This window comes from Phacochoerus africanus, chromosome 2 (assembly GCF_016906955.1).
Source record: "Phacochoerus africanus isolate WHEZ1 chromosome 2, ROS_Pafr_v1, whole genome shotgun sequence".
Classification (NCBI taxonomy): Eukaryota; Metazoa; Chordata; class Mammalia; order Artiodactyla; family Suidae; genus Phacochoerus; species Phacochoerus africanus.
Window position 1 is genome coordinate 96,018,053 of NC_062545.1, and position 14,309 is coordinate 96,032,361.

The window sequence follows — 14,309 nt, forward strand, 5'->3', positions numbered from 1 at the left end:
CAATCTGTATATGTGTATGATTTTTGTAAGTTTCTAGACTCTTAATTTCACACACATTTAACAATCCTGCATTTGTACTTTCCTCCTCTCATCATTACTGTTTTTGAAAAAATATTTTACATCTAATTATTTTATGCATCCCTTACCTGCTTATTGTGGATGTATACAATTTTACTACATTTGTCTTTTAACTTTCATACTAGCTTTGCATGTGGATGATTTATCACCTTTATTGTACATTTGTCTTTACTAATGAGTATTTCTCTTTCAGAATTTTCATTTTAAAATTTCTTTTTCTATTAAAAATTATGGACCACTTCATCAATTTGCATGTTCTCATTGCAAGAGGCCATGCTAATCTTTTCTGTATCATTCCAATTAATATATGTGCTGCCAGAGCAAGCATATCATTCATAATTTTCATGTTTATAGCTGTGGCATTTTCTTCTTTGCTTTGAAAAGTCCCTTTAACATTTTGTTGTAATGCTAGTTTAGTGGAACTGAACTCTTTTAGCTTTTGCTTCTCTGTAAAACTTTTGATTTCTCCATCAAATCAGGAAGAGAGCCTTTGTGGGTACTCTTAGTTATGTTTTTCTCTTTCATTTCTCCGCATATGTCACAGAACTCCCCTCTGGCTTGCAGAATTTCTGCTGAAAGGTCAGCTGATAATCCTATGAGTGTTCTTTTATATTTATTTGTTGCTTTTCTCTTGCTGCTTTCAATATCTCTAGCTTTAATTTTTGCCATTTTAATTACAGTGTGTTTTGTGTGGTCCTCTTTGAGTGAATCCTGTATGGGACTCTCTTTGCTTACTGAATCTGGATGTCTGTTTCCTTTCCCAAATTAAGGAAATTTTCAGCTGTTATGTCTTCAAATATATTCTCTGTCTCTTTCTGTCTTTCTTTTCCTTCTAGTACCACTATAATGCAAATGTTAGTGCACTTGATGTTGTTCCAGAGGTCTCTTAAACTATACTCATTTCTTTTCATTCTTTTATCCCATTAAGCTTCAGTGATTTATCATTTCGGTTGTTTTATTAATCTCTGTTTAGTTATCCTATGTAGTGATTCTTTGTTATATGTAAACATCTAAGTTATTTTTCTGTGCATCCATTCTTTTCCCAAGTTCTTTGAATCATTATCTTTACAATCATTATCCTGAACACCTTCTCAGGTAGATTGCTAATATCCACTTCTCTTAGTTCTTCTTCTGTTGTTTTACATTGTTTCTTCATTTAGAATATGTCCCTCTGTTGCCTCATTTTGCCTAACTCCCTGTTTTGTTTTCTGTGTATCTAGTAGGTTGGTTACATTTCCTGGCCTTGAAGAAGTGACAATTTAAGGTCATGTCATGGAGCCCAGGACCAGTGATGGCACACTGGTGAGTAGGATTGGTTCCAGGAGACCCAAGCTCTGATTCCCACACACTAATGGAAAACCCATGTCATGAGGCTAATGCTATTGCACTGGTGGGCAGAGCCAGGACCTAGAGTCTGACTTCAGGGCCCAGGGGTCTGTTATGTCTTCTAAAGCCACTCTTTGAGGTTGGAATGATGTTCCACAAGTACTATGGATAACAGCTTCTAGTGTTTTTTTCCATGATGTTGATTTTCTGAGTCCCACATTTATATTGCTGCTGAAGTCACAGCCTTCCTTTTACTAATTACAACAAGTAGAAGTGTGTATGCATATTATAACTTTTCTTTTTATTGGTGCTTTTTTGAAAATGAAAAAAAGTAAATTAAAAAAATATGTTAAAGTGAGTTTCATGAAATCTCATTTCCCTTGCCTATCCTTAAAACTTGGTCCTTCAAAATTGCCTCAAACCACAAGAATCAGACTTAGGAACCCACATGTTGAGAATATAAATTACCAATGCTGCCATAAAAAGAACTTCAGAAATCATCTAGTCAACAAATTATTTTACAAGTAAGGAAATTGAGCTCAAAGTAAAATAAGTATTATATCATGTGCAAGTCTTTATAGACTGAAATACATAACATGAGGGCAATTTTGGTATTATGCCCCAAATAATTCACTTTTAATTATCACCAAGGCAATAATTATGGAAGATAGAAGTAAGAGATGATACTCATATAAGGACTCAATTGTCCTGCTGAATATTTCTATGCCTTCCAACCCATTAAAGTTCTCAGCTAGTCAGAGCATTTGAGAAGAAAAGGAGATACTTTATCAGGTACCAAAGGCTCTAAGACTTTTCAAGCCATTGTGGATGCATTTTCTTCCTCAAGGTGGCAGAATTAGAAAGACCCAGACCAGCAAGTGGCTTTGGATAACAGGTTAATCAACACATCCTGTCATCGTTGGACTTGGGTTATGATAACAGTACAAAGTGTTAACTCTCTGGAAATGAAGACTAAAATATTTATTATTTTATTAGTTAGCACTCCTATTACTTCAGCCTTACCATGTGTCCAGAAGCTCTTTCCCTTCTAACAAAGCCCAGGAAGAATCCCCAATCCATGTCTGACTTCTCCTTCCCCCAGTATTTAAACACATATACCAACACCTGATAGAGGCCCCATCCCTCTTTCCCATCTTCAACATTAACTAACTTGTCAAAGGAAACACTGAGAAACTAATTTACACTAAAATAATAATGAATCAAAAAGTTTCAATCTTCACATCACCCCTCCCTGGATTTATTCTGCCATAGTAAATAACTCATGAGGCTAATTATTGAAACCAGAAGCTTTGGTCTTTAAAATTGGACTTTCAAAACTGTGACAGAGAAGGGAGAAACACATTCTGCACAGTAACTTTTTAACTGCACTGACTAGATGCAATTGTACTTATATGAACTGGACATAAGGCATGCCTTGAGCTGGGTTTTGAAAAAAAATTCAATGTACTTCTCTTTATTTCTTTCTTTTCTTCCCTTTTTTTTTTTGCTTTTTAGGGCTACATCCATGGCATATGAAATTTCTCAGGCTAGGGGTTGAATCAGAGCTACAGCTGCTGACTACAACACAGCCACAGCAACGTGAGATCCAAACTATGTCTGTGACCCACACTACAACTCATGGCAATGTTTGATCCTTAACCCACTTAGTGGGACCAGGAAGCTAAGCAGCTTCTTCATGGATACTAGTCAGGTTTGTTACCACTTAACCCCAGTGGGAACTCTTCAATGTAATTTTCTCACTTGAGCTTTTTTGTATTGAACACACAAAGTTCCTCTAGTCAACACTGATACTAATCTAAAAAAAGGCTGTAATTCAGTCATTATATATGACCTGGCCAGACTCTACCTTGAGATAATTTGTCTCTGCTTTGAAACCATGGAATTAAGTGTTTTGCTTTTCATTTCAGTTTACCTGAAGATATTTATATTTGAAATAAACAAGAGAAAAAATATACTTAAGTTCTTATTTGTACAAAATACCCACAAAATTAGGGTGAAACCCAACCCTAAGACATTCTCTGTCAAGACACAAAACCTGAAACTGAGCAATTGAATCTTACATTTATATCCACATGACATTTAAAAAAATTTAAGACTGGAAGCTACACACACAAGTAAAACCAGTTATTAGAGACAGTGAGACTCAGTCTAAAGAAAAAAACAGTGATCTTATTAAAGAGACAATGACAAGTCCTTCAGACCCAGAATATAGACTTTACAAAAATGATAAAAGTTTTAGAAATCATCACAAATGTGAGCATGAGTTCCTTTTAACATCAATAAAAGCAAGTTTTGCCACAATCATGCATTATATATTTATAAATATAAAAACATTTGGAATTCACAACTTGAAATATAATTTAAGAATTTTCTCAAGTGCCATTTATTTAGAGGCAGGAGAGCAGAGCCTTTGAAAACACAGATTAGGGATGCAAACAGACAATGATAATTCAAATGTCACCAGTTTTCTGACCTTGGAAATATATTTTGTTTCCTTTTGGGTCACAGAACCCACTTACATGGGGGGGTAGTTTTATACTTGTAACACAATTGTGAAGTTTAAATAAGATATATTACATTGTGCCTGACAGATATATGTCTTCAATAAACAATAGCTATTATTATTATTATTATTATTGCTTCAATTCAATAGCTATTTCATGTCTATTATTCAAGTATTGTGCCAAAAGAGAGTTGTAGGTCTTGGAACTAGAGGCCTAGTCAGACTTGAGATGGGGCTGAAGTGGCTTGAGAAAGGTACAGTGTAAGACTTGTTTCTAAAATAAGATAAACTCTATGGTCAGGCATGATAAGCAATTGGGAATAAGTGTAAAAGAATGTACTAAGCAAGATATGTATCCTATAAAACAGATAACCTAATAAGGAATGATTCCATTGATCTAGAGATGGCTTTTCAGACTGCTTAGAAGAGCAATATGTGACAGAGTCATGAAAACTTTAGTGGACAACTTGACACCAGGTACCCAAACCACTGAGCATGGTTTTGTGACTTCCCAAAGTCATATTGATTAGCCAACTTGTGTGGATTTTAACAGAGTAATAGCTGTGAAAAAGACAATAACCTTATCCTGAAGAAGCCAACACATATATACAATTCAAGGTAGGAAAAAGAAGAAATAAGACAGAATTTCACTGTGGATCAAAATAAGTATATAGTACATCTATTGCATAAAGGAAGGAGGGTTGGCAGATTACATGTAGAAAAGATTCATGGAACCATTCATGCTATTTAAATTGGGATAACATTTTTATGATGATGATTGTGATAATGATAACTACAACACTAATAACTGACTCAGTGGATGCCAAGTATTCCTATTATTAGTGTTATATAAACCACCAAAACCGAGTTGGTAGTTTTACTATCTTTATTTACAGATTAATAAAATGTGGGGCTCATAAATGAAAGGAAGAACATAGCAAAGGCAAGGAAGGGAAAAATGATCTATTTGCTCAATAAAATTAGAGTGTACTGAGTTGTCTGGTGCTTAGAGTAGTGGGAGATGGGTCTGGCCAAAAAAGTTATAAAAAGACTGGAACTTCAGACTTAATGTAATTGACAACAGAAAATTATTAAAGATATCAATGAAATGAAGCTATGAATTTCCACTTTAAGAAGTTATGGCAGCAGAAAATAGGCTCTATTTGAGTGTAGAAAGAGAGCTATAAAGAGCTTAAAAATTATTTGAAAAACTAGGTTAAAGTACTATTTCCCAGTTACTCTTGAAATCTCTCAAAATATAAAACTGACCTCAAATAACTTTATTTTGTAGGTGGGGCTCCTACAATTGTAGAAGCCCTGTTTCTTAAATTCCAGATACACTGGACATTCATGACTCAAAAAGATGAGAGGTGAGAATAAGTTTAAGGTCTTTCTCACTGGCTGACAAAACTTTGTAGATACGAACCGAAACCCCCCACCATATACTACCAAGACTCTACCTTAACCACAAACATGATTTGGAGAGAGAACTAAATAGACATATTTTTGGACTTTTATTCATGCTTTCAAACTTGATCAACCTAATAGTAGTCAACGTTTCATTATATCAAGAGTTTTGCAATAGGGAGCTCCCTATTAACTGTCATGAGGAAATGAGAAAGGAGTGAAAATACTTATAAGATAGAAGTCTTAGGTGAAGGAGTGAGATAATATTACAAGGGCAATAAATATATAGGAAAAGGATGAAAGGGAATAGTGCAAGAAGGCATGATTCAGAAACTAAAGATGTAGACCTTCAAAGACAATCCTACAACTCAGGTTTGTGGGATTCAGAGATAAGATGGTGGAGTAGAAGGACTCAAGCTCAACACCTCTCATGAAAACAACAAAATAACTACTAACTTCTGAACAACCATCAACAAAATATACTAGAAACTACCAAAAAAAGGTCCTATATCCAAAGACAAAGAAAAAGCCACATTGAGAAGATAGGAGAGATGATTTCTTGATAAAAGCAAACTCATACTCACCTGGGGGGTGACTCACAGACTGGAAAATATTACTGCAGAGGATCACCCATAGGAGTGAGAGTTCTAAGCCCATCAGGTTTCCCAACTGGGGATCTAGCATTTGGAAGAGGAGTGACTGAGCATTTGGTATTGAAGGCCACCTGGTCTCAGGAAAAATCATTGGTTTAAGTGCCCCTGGAGGTCACCATTTTGAAAAAAAAAATAAGGCCCCAGCTATCAAGGTTAAGAAATCCCAGCCCAAACAACAAACAGGGTGGGAAAACAGACTCAACCATTAGCAGTGTGCCTAAAGTCCTCCTAGGCACACAGCTGCTTCTAATTACTCCCAGAGACAAAGCCCCACCCACCAGAGGGACAAGACTCAGCTCCAACTACTAGTGGGTAGACACCAGTCCCTCCCATGAGGAATCCTGCAAAAAACCCCTGTATCAAATTCACCCACAAGGGGCAGACACTAGAAGCAAGAGAGACTACAACCCTGTAGCCAGCAAAAAGAAAACAAGCAAAATACTATACAAAATGAAAGGTCAGAGAAATATGAACCAGATGAAGGAACAGGACCAAACCTCAGAAAAACAGCTAAGCGGACTGGAAAAAAGCAACCTCCATGAAAAAGACTTTAGAGTAATGAGAGTAAAGGTGATACAAGATCTCAGGGAAAAAAATGGAGGCAAAGATCAATTATAAGAAATGTTTAACAAAGAAATAGATTTGAAGATTAAACAAGTAGAGAGGAAAAACACACTAACAAAAATTTTTTAAAAAATCACTGGAAGGAATCAATAGTAGAATAGAGGAGGCAGAATAATGAATAAGCAAGGTGGAATACAGACTGGGGGAAATCACTGATATGGAACAGAATAAAGAAAAAATGAAAAAAAAACAAGATGCATACGTTGGCCATCTAAAAGAGACCCACTTAAGTTCTAAGGACATATGCAAACTGAAAATGAAGGATAGAAGAAGATATTCCATGTAAATGGAAATAAAAAGAAAGCTGGAATGGCAATACTCATATCAGATGAAATAGACCTCAAAATAAAGAATATTTAAGAGACAAAGAAAAGCATTACATAATGATCAAAGGATCAATCTAAGAAGATGTAACAATTATAAATATATATGCACCCAACATAGGATCCTCTCAATATATAAGGCAACTGCTAACAGCCATAAAAGGTGAAATTGCCAATAACACAATTATTGGGTGGGGGGCTCTAACACCCCCACTTACATCAATGAACAGATCATTCAGACAGAAAATCAGCCAAGAAACACAGATCTTAAATGATGCATTAGACCAGGCGAACTTCATAGATATTTACAGAATTTTCCATCCAAAAGCAAGAGTACACGTTATTCTCAATTGCACACAGAACGTACTCTAAAATATATCACACAAATAAGCATCCTACCTACACCTAAAGCAACTACAGAAAGAACAAACTAAACCAGAAGTTAGTAGAAGGAAAGAAATCATAAAGCTTAGAGCAGAAATAAATAAATTTATTTATTAAGAAAACAATAGAAAAGATCAATGAAACTAAAAGCTGATTCTTTGAAAAAAATCAAAAAAGGTGATAAACTCTTAGCCAGACTCATAAAGAAAAAAAAGAGAAAGAGCTCAAATTAATAAAATTAGAAATGAAAAAGAAGTTACAACAGAGATCGTAGAAATGCAAAGGATCATAAGAGACTACTACAAATAATTGTACACCAATAAAATGGACAACCTAGAAGAAATGGACAAATTCTTAAAATGGTATGATCTTCCAAGGCTAAACCAGGAAGAAATAGAAAAGATGAATGAATGAAACACAAGAACTGAAATTGAAGATGTGATTTTAAAAAGTCCAGAACCTGACAGCTTCATGGGTGAATAGTATCAAATATCTAGAAAAGAGTTAACACATATTATTCTGAAACTCTTCCAAAATATTGCAGAGGAAGAAAGACTCTCAAACTCATTCTATGATGTAATCACCACCTTGATACCAAAACCAGAAAAAGATAGCACAAAAAATAAAATTACAGGCCAATATCACAGATGAATATAGATGCAAAAATCCATAACAAAATGCTACCAAACTGAATTCAACAATACATTAAAAGGATCATACACCACAATCAAGTGGGCTTTATCTGAGTGGTGCAAGGATTTTTCAATATCCACAAATCAATCAGTGTGATACACCACATTGACAAACTGAAGAATAAAAACCATATGATCACCTCAATAGATGTAGAAAAAGCATGTGACAAAATCCGACACCCATATCTGATAAAAACCTTCCATAAAGTGGGCATTGAGGGAAACTACTTCAACAAAAAAAGGCCATATGTGACAAACTTACAGCTAACCTCATTCTCAATGGTGAAAAGCTGAAATAATTCCTGCTATGATCAGGAAATAGACAAGAATGTCCACTCTCATAACTTTTATTAAATATAGTATTGGAAGTCCGAGATAATGGCAGATAATAAAAGAAATAAAAGGAATCCAGATTGGAAAGAAAGAAGTAAAACTATCACTATTTGCAGATGGCATGAATACTATACATAGAAAATCCTAAAGAAGCTACCAGAAAACAGCCCTCATCAATGAATTTGGTAAGGTTACAGGATACAAAATTAATGCAGAGAAGCTGACTGCATCTCTAGATACTAACCATGAAAGATCAGAAAGAGATATTATGGAAACAATCCCATTTACCATTGCATCAAAAAGAATAATAAATCTGGAATAAATAAATCTATCAAAAAAGATAAAAGACCTATACTCTGAAAACTGTAAGATGCTGATGAAAGAAGTCAAAGATGACACAAATATATAGGAAGGTATACCATGCTCTTAGATTGGAAGAATCAATATTGTCAAAATTACTATACTCCCCAAGGCCATCTACAGATTCAGCTCTATCAAATTACCAATGGCTATTTTAGCAGAACTAGAACAGTATATTTTAAAATTTGTATGGAACACAAAAGACCCTGAATATCCAAAGCAATCCTGAGAAAGAAAAATGGAGCTGGAAGAATTGGGCTCCCTGGCTTCAGACTATACTGTAAAGCTACAGTCATCAAAAGAGTATGATAGCAGCACAAAAATATAAATATGGATGAATGAAACAGAAAGCCCAGAAATAAACCCAAGCTCCTATGGTCAATTAATGTATGACAAAGGAGGCAAGAATAAACAATGGAGAAAAAACAGTCTCTTTAATAGTGGTGCTCAGAAAAGTTGACAGCTTCATGCAGAAGAAAGAAATTAGAACACTCTCTACCATGACAGATAAAAATAAAATTAAAACGTATTAAAGACCTAAACCTAAGACTGGATATTTTAAAACTTTTAGGGGAAATCATATGTCGAACCACTCTCTGACATAAACTGCGGCAGTATCTTCTCTGATCCACCTCCTAGAGTAATAAAATTTAAAACTAAAATAAACAAGTGGGACCTAATTAAACTTAAAAATTTTTGCACAGCAAAGAAAACCATAAACAAAACAAAAAGACTACCCACAGAATGGGAGAGAATAATTGCGAATGATTTGTCTGACAAGGGATCAATCTCCAAAACATACTACCACTTCAAAAAGCTCAGTCTCAAAAAATCCCAAAGAAGCTAATCAAAAAATGGGCAAAAGATCTAAACATAAATTTCTCCAAAAAAAGACATACAGATGGCCAAAAACACATGAAAATATATTTGACATTGCTAATTATTAGAGAAAGGCAAATCAAAACTTCTATGAGGTACTGTTACACCAGCCAGAGGGGCATCACCAAAAAGTCTACAATTAATGCTGGGGAGGGTGCAGAAAAGAAGGAACCCTCTTACGCCATTGGTGGGAATATAAATTGGTAAAACCAGTATGTAAAACAATATGAAGATTCCTCAAAAAACTAAAAATAGAACTACCATATGATCCATCATTCTCACTCCTGGGTACCTATCCAGAGAGAAGCATAGTTCAAAAAGATACATGCATCCCAGTGTTCATTGCAGCACTATTGACAATAGGCAAGACGGGAGAAACCTAAATGTCCACTGACAGGGGAATAGATAAAGAGGTGTGTATATCTATCTATCTATTGATAGAGAGATAGATAGATAGATAGATAGATAGATAGATAGATAGATATAGATATAATGGAGTATTCAGCCACCAATAAGAATGAAACAATGCTGTCTGCAGCAAGATGGATGGACTTAGAGATTACCATACTAAGTGAGTTTTGTCAGACAGTGAAAGTCAAACATCATATGATATCGCTTATATGTGGAATCTAAAAAAAAATGTTGCAAATGAATTTATTTGCAGAACAGAAACATACTCTCAGACTTTGAAAACAAACTTATGGTTACCAGAGTGGACAGCTCTTGGGAGGTGGACTTGGTTGTAGTAAGTCTCTTGTATAGCACAGAGAATTCTATCCAATATTCTGTAATATCTATGTGGAAAAAGAAGGGGGGAAAAAAGAAACTTCATGTCTGCTAAAGCTTGTCTTCTTATATGGTGCTCTATGTATTACAATGCTTTTAGATTAAAATCAATCAGGAAATTTACATGAAGTTCACAGTATTTCCTATTTGCCTGTTGCTTAGAACCTAAGCAATGAACACACCAGGAAATTTGATGATATTCTATATTATGATCAAGAAACCATGAGGCCAGAAGTCTTGTTCATAAATATTTAGATCTCATTAGACATGCAGCAGGATGAGCACCATCGACTTCATTGTCTAAGTCCAGATTTCTTTCCATTGTTTTAAAAAAGAGGAGCATTTAAGTTTGCGGCAGTCTGACCTAAAATTTTCTTGCATTCTCCAGTTCTTTTGCTCTAATTCCTCCCTCCTATGATAGTTACAGAACATTATCATAAAACTACGGTGCTGGATGAAGAGCAATTTCCTGCAGTCACAATCCGGTAGCTTTCCTATAACCAGCTTTTCTGGTTCCCTATTTTGGTTGCATTTTATGACTGAGTGGTATATATTATACCTAAATCTTACATGTACCAATTTAACTCAGACTTATGAAGTTGTCATGTTTGGAGAAAATTAAAGTGTAATAGATATAATAAAGAGTGGTAGTATATAAAGCAACTAAACATGAAGCCAGGTACCTTGAGATAAAATCTAACAATTGTGTTTCCATGTGTAAGATATTTAAACTTCTTGGCCTCAATTTGCTCATCTTTAAAATAAGAGATATTAGACAAAATAATGGTGGACCTTTCAAGATGGAATATTCCATGAGTCAAAACCTCTTAAAAAACTAGCCAGTAAATTGGAATTCCAAAGGCTGATGGCCAGACTGGCAATGTCCTGAAAGTGACACCTCCTTGGCTACCCAATTACACCTTTCAAATAAAAATAGGAATTACCCAACTGCTTCTAATTATAATATGTGTTTTGCTTGGGAAAGACAAAGACAAATGTGCTAAAGGCCTAATGAGGTGTGTGGGAGCAACCTCCCTCTTCAGTCTACAGTTTTTTCACACCATTAGTTCTCATTGCCTAGTCAGCAGGCATTAAGGGAAAGTTGAGGAAAAAAGAGTAGTTATTTTCTGACCCAAGATTATGACACAAAAGGAAAATGCTTTTATTGTTTTCACACAAACTTGACAGAGAATTCTTAAATACTGTTTTGTGATCAGCTTCAATAGCCTAATAGAAAATACAAGATGTGTTGGAAATAGTTGGAAATAAGAGTAGAGCAAATTAACTACTAGTGAAGTTCCAGGAGATCAGAATAGAATCTATATGAAATTGTCACTATTGCTTTCCTCAGGTTAGGATTATACATATCAAAATGTGCTTATGCAAATGTAGAACAGCGGAAATTGCCCTGGCATAGCTGAAATGAGGGGCATCTGTCATGAAGGGTCTAATCTGGTTCTACCACTCACATGGTTAAAAATCATCTAACTTTAAAAGTTTACTTAATTAAAAATATGCAAATTAACCTTTATTTATGAAACCCAGTAGGATTATGAAACTTAATTGTGATGAAATATTGCATACTATAAATTTGGTTCCTATGTATTATAATAAGGTTATTCTAAAATGCATTTTTTCCAGAATAATCTTTGTAAGAATTCTGAGATGATGGAATCCTTGGGCCAGAAGAAATATCAAAAGATCTGTATGTGTCTCCAGATTGATATTTTAAAATATTTTTTTTCTTAAAGCATTCTCTACAAATACAAATGTCAATCTTTCTTTTCATGATTCTCTTTAAGGTTTTTGGAACTTATTTTTCCTGCAACTCCACCCTCCTTCAATGGAGTAGGTTTAGTCTTGTTCTTTTTTGACTACCCTGAAGCATATGGAGTTCCCAGGCCAGGGATCATTTCTGAGCTGGAGTTGTAACCCATGTCACAGCTGTGGCAACTCTGGACACTGTGCCAGGCTGGGGATAAAATCTATGTCTCAGCACTCCAGAAACACTGCCAATCCCATTAGGCCACAGTGGGAACTCTTTTAATGGAGTATTTTATTTTATTTTATTTTTTTTAAACCAAAGTCTTTATTTATTTATTTATTTTTATTTATTTATTTCTTGCTATTTCTTGGGCTGCTTCCACGGCATATGGAAATTCCCAGGCCAGGGGTCTAATCGGAGCCATAGCCACCAGTCTACACCAGAGCCACAGCAATGCGGGATCTGAGCCGCGTCTGCAACCTACACCACAGCTCACAGCAACGCCAGATCGTTAAGCCACTGAGCAAGGGCAGGGACCGAACCCACAACTTCATGGTTCCTAGTCGGATTCGTTAACCACTGCGCCACGACGGGAACTCCTAATGGAGTATTTTAATTGACTTAATTAGGTGGTTTCATAATTGCATTATAAAAATGAAAGATTAAATTATTTACATTTATTTTTTATAGATTTCACTTAGTATCGTAAATGCATTCTGACTGGATACTATCATTATTATTTTGTACATTTAAGTTTGCAAGATAAACATAATTTCTGAGTGAAGCATTGATATTTTGGCCACATGATTGGAAAAGTCAATCTACAAAATAGTTTATCACACTCTTCAGTTTAATTATATTTCAAACACAGTTTATTCAAATACCTAAATAAGGTAGGAAATTATTTTTGTATAATGAAACACACATAGTTTCATATTTAAAGCTAGGACAATGCAGTTAAGGCCTGTTCATGTTTAGTTTTTAAGCATTTATCATCACTCTTTAATCTAACTTTGCTTTTTGTTCCCAGACTCTAAATATCCCAAGAGTTCTCAACATGAGAATTATTTTCTTCTTTTGTCTAATGTTAATATTCACATGTTAATACACTCACAGTAATAATATATTTCCATCAGCCAATTATTTGTGACTATTCAATTTTAGAGACAATATTATCCAATACTGTAGAGAGGAAATAAAGTAGTATGTCAAATTATTTCAGCTTCCTTACATCTCTGAAGGGCCAATAACAAATCATCAACTTAGTACATATACCTTCATTCTATATATTCAAAAAATACTGTTGTTACAATGTCATTTGCCTTGGACCAAGTACAAAAGATGATGTCAATCAACTATTAATGTTAACCCATGTTCTCTAAAACTTCTGTTTTCCACTATAATATTCAAAACTGTATTTTATAAAGCAGTGGCAGACTTCTGTAGTGAATTAAGAAATTATCAAGATTTCAAGGCATCTGATATTAATAGGAAGATGAATTTAAAGTTGTTTGCATTTTCATTCTTTCAGTTCAAAACCAACTTATAAGCAAGATGTAAAAGAACCATAATGTACTCACTTCATCTGTATACACCCTTTTTTTCCTGCCCTCTGATACTTTATTCCAAGAGGTTATTCAAGACATTTAGCATCAATGAACTAAAATTATAATGTCAAATAAAACCTGTTTGCAATTTCGAAAGAAAATATTCTTCTAAAAAGATATATATAGCTGATTTATAATACTCTGTTAATTTTAGGTGTGCAGCAGAGTGATTCAGTTTTATAATTTTTTTATGATCCTTTTCTAAAATACTGAATGTAGTTCCCTGTGTTGTACAGTAAACTCTTGTTGCTTATATGTTTTATGTACCTATCAATTCAATAATCTTAATTTATCCCACCTCCCCCACTCTCACCTTTGTTAACCATAAATTTGAATTTGATTTCTATGTCTATAATTATCTTTTTGTTTTGTATATAGATTAATTCTTATTATTTTTTAGTTTCTACATGTAATTGATACATAATAATGTATCTTTCTCTGTCTGAATTGCTTCACTTAGTATGATACTCTCTAGGTCCATCTATGTTTCTTCCAATGGCAAATTCAATTATCTTTAATGTGTGAGTAATTATATATATATATATTATATATATATATACACCACATC

The 14,309-nt window shown here is 34.4% G+C and overlaps 1 non-coding gene across 1 annotated transcript; it reads right to left on the reverse strand.

Moving 5' to 3' along the window:
- Positions 1-302: 302 nt before the first annotated feature.
- On the reverse strand, positions 303-404 carry LOC125121689 (U6 spliceosomal RNA). The gene has a single exon (XR_007133565.1). It is a non-coding gene; the product is annotated as a U6 spliceosomal RNA (small nuclear RNA).
- Between the last annotated feature and the right edge of the window lie 13,905 nt (positions 405-14,309).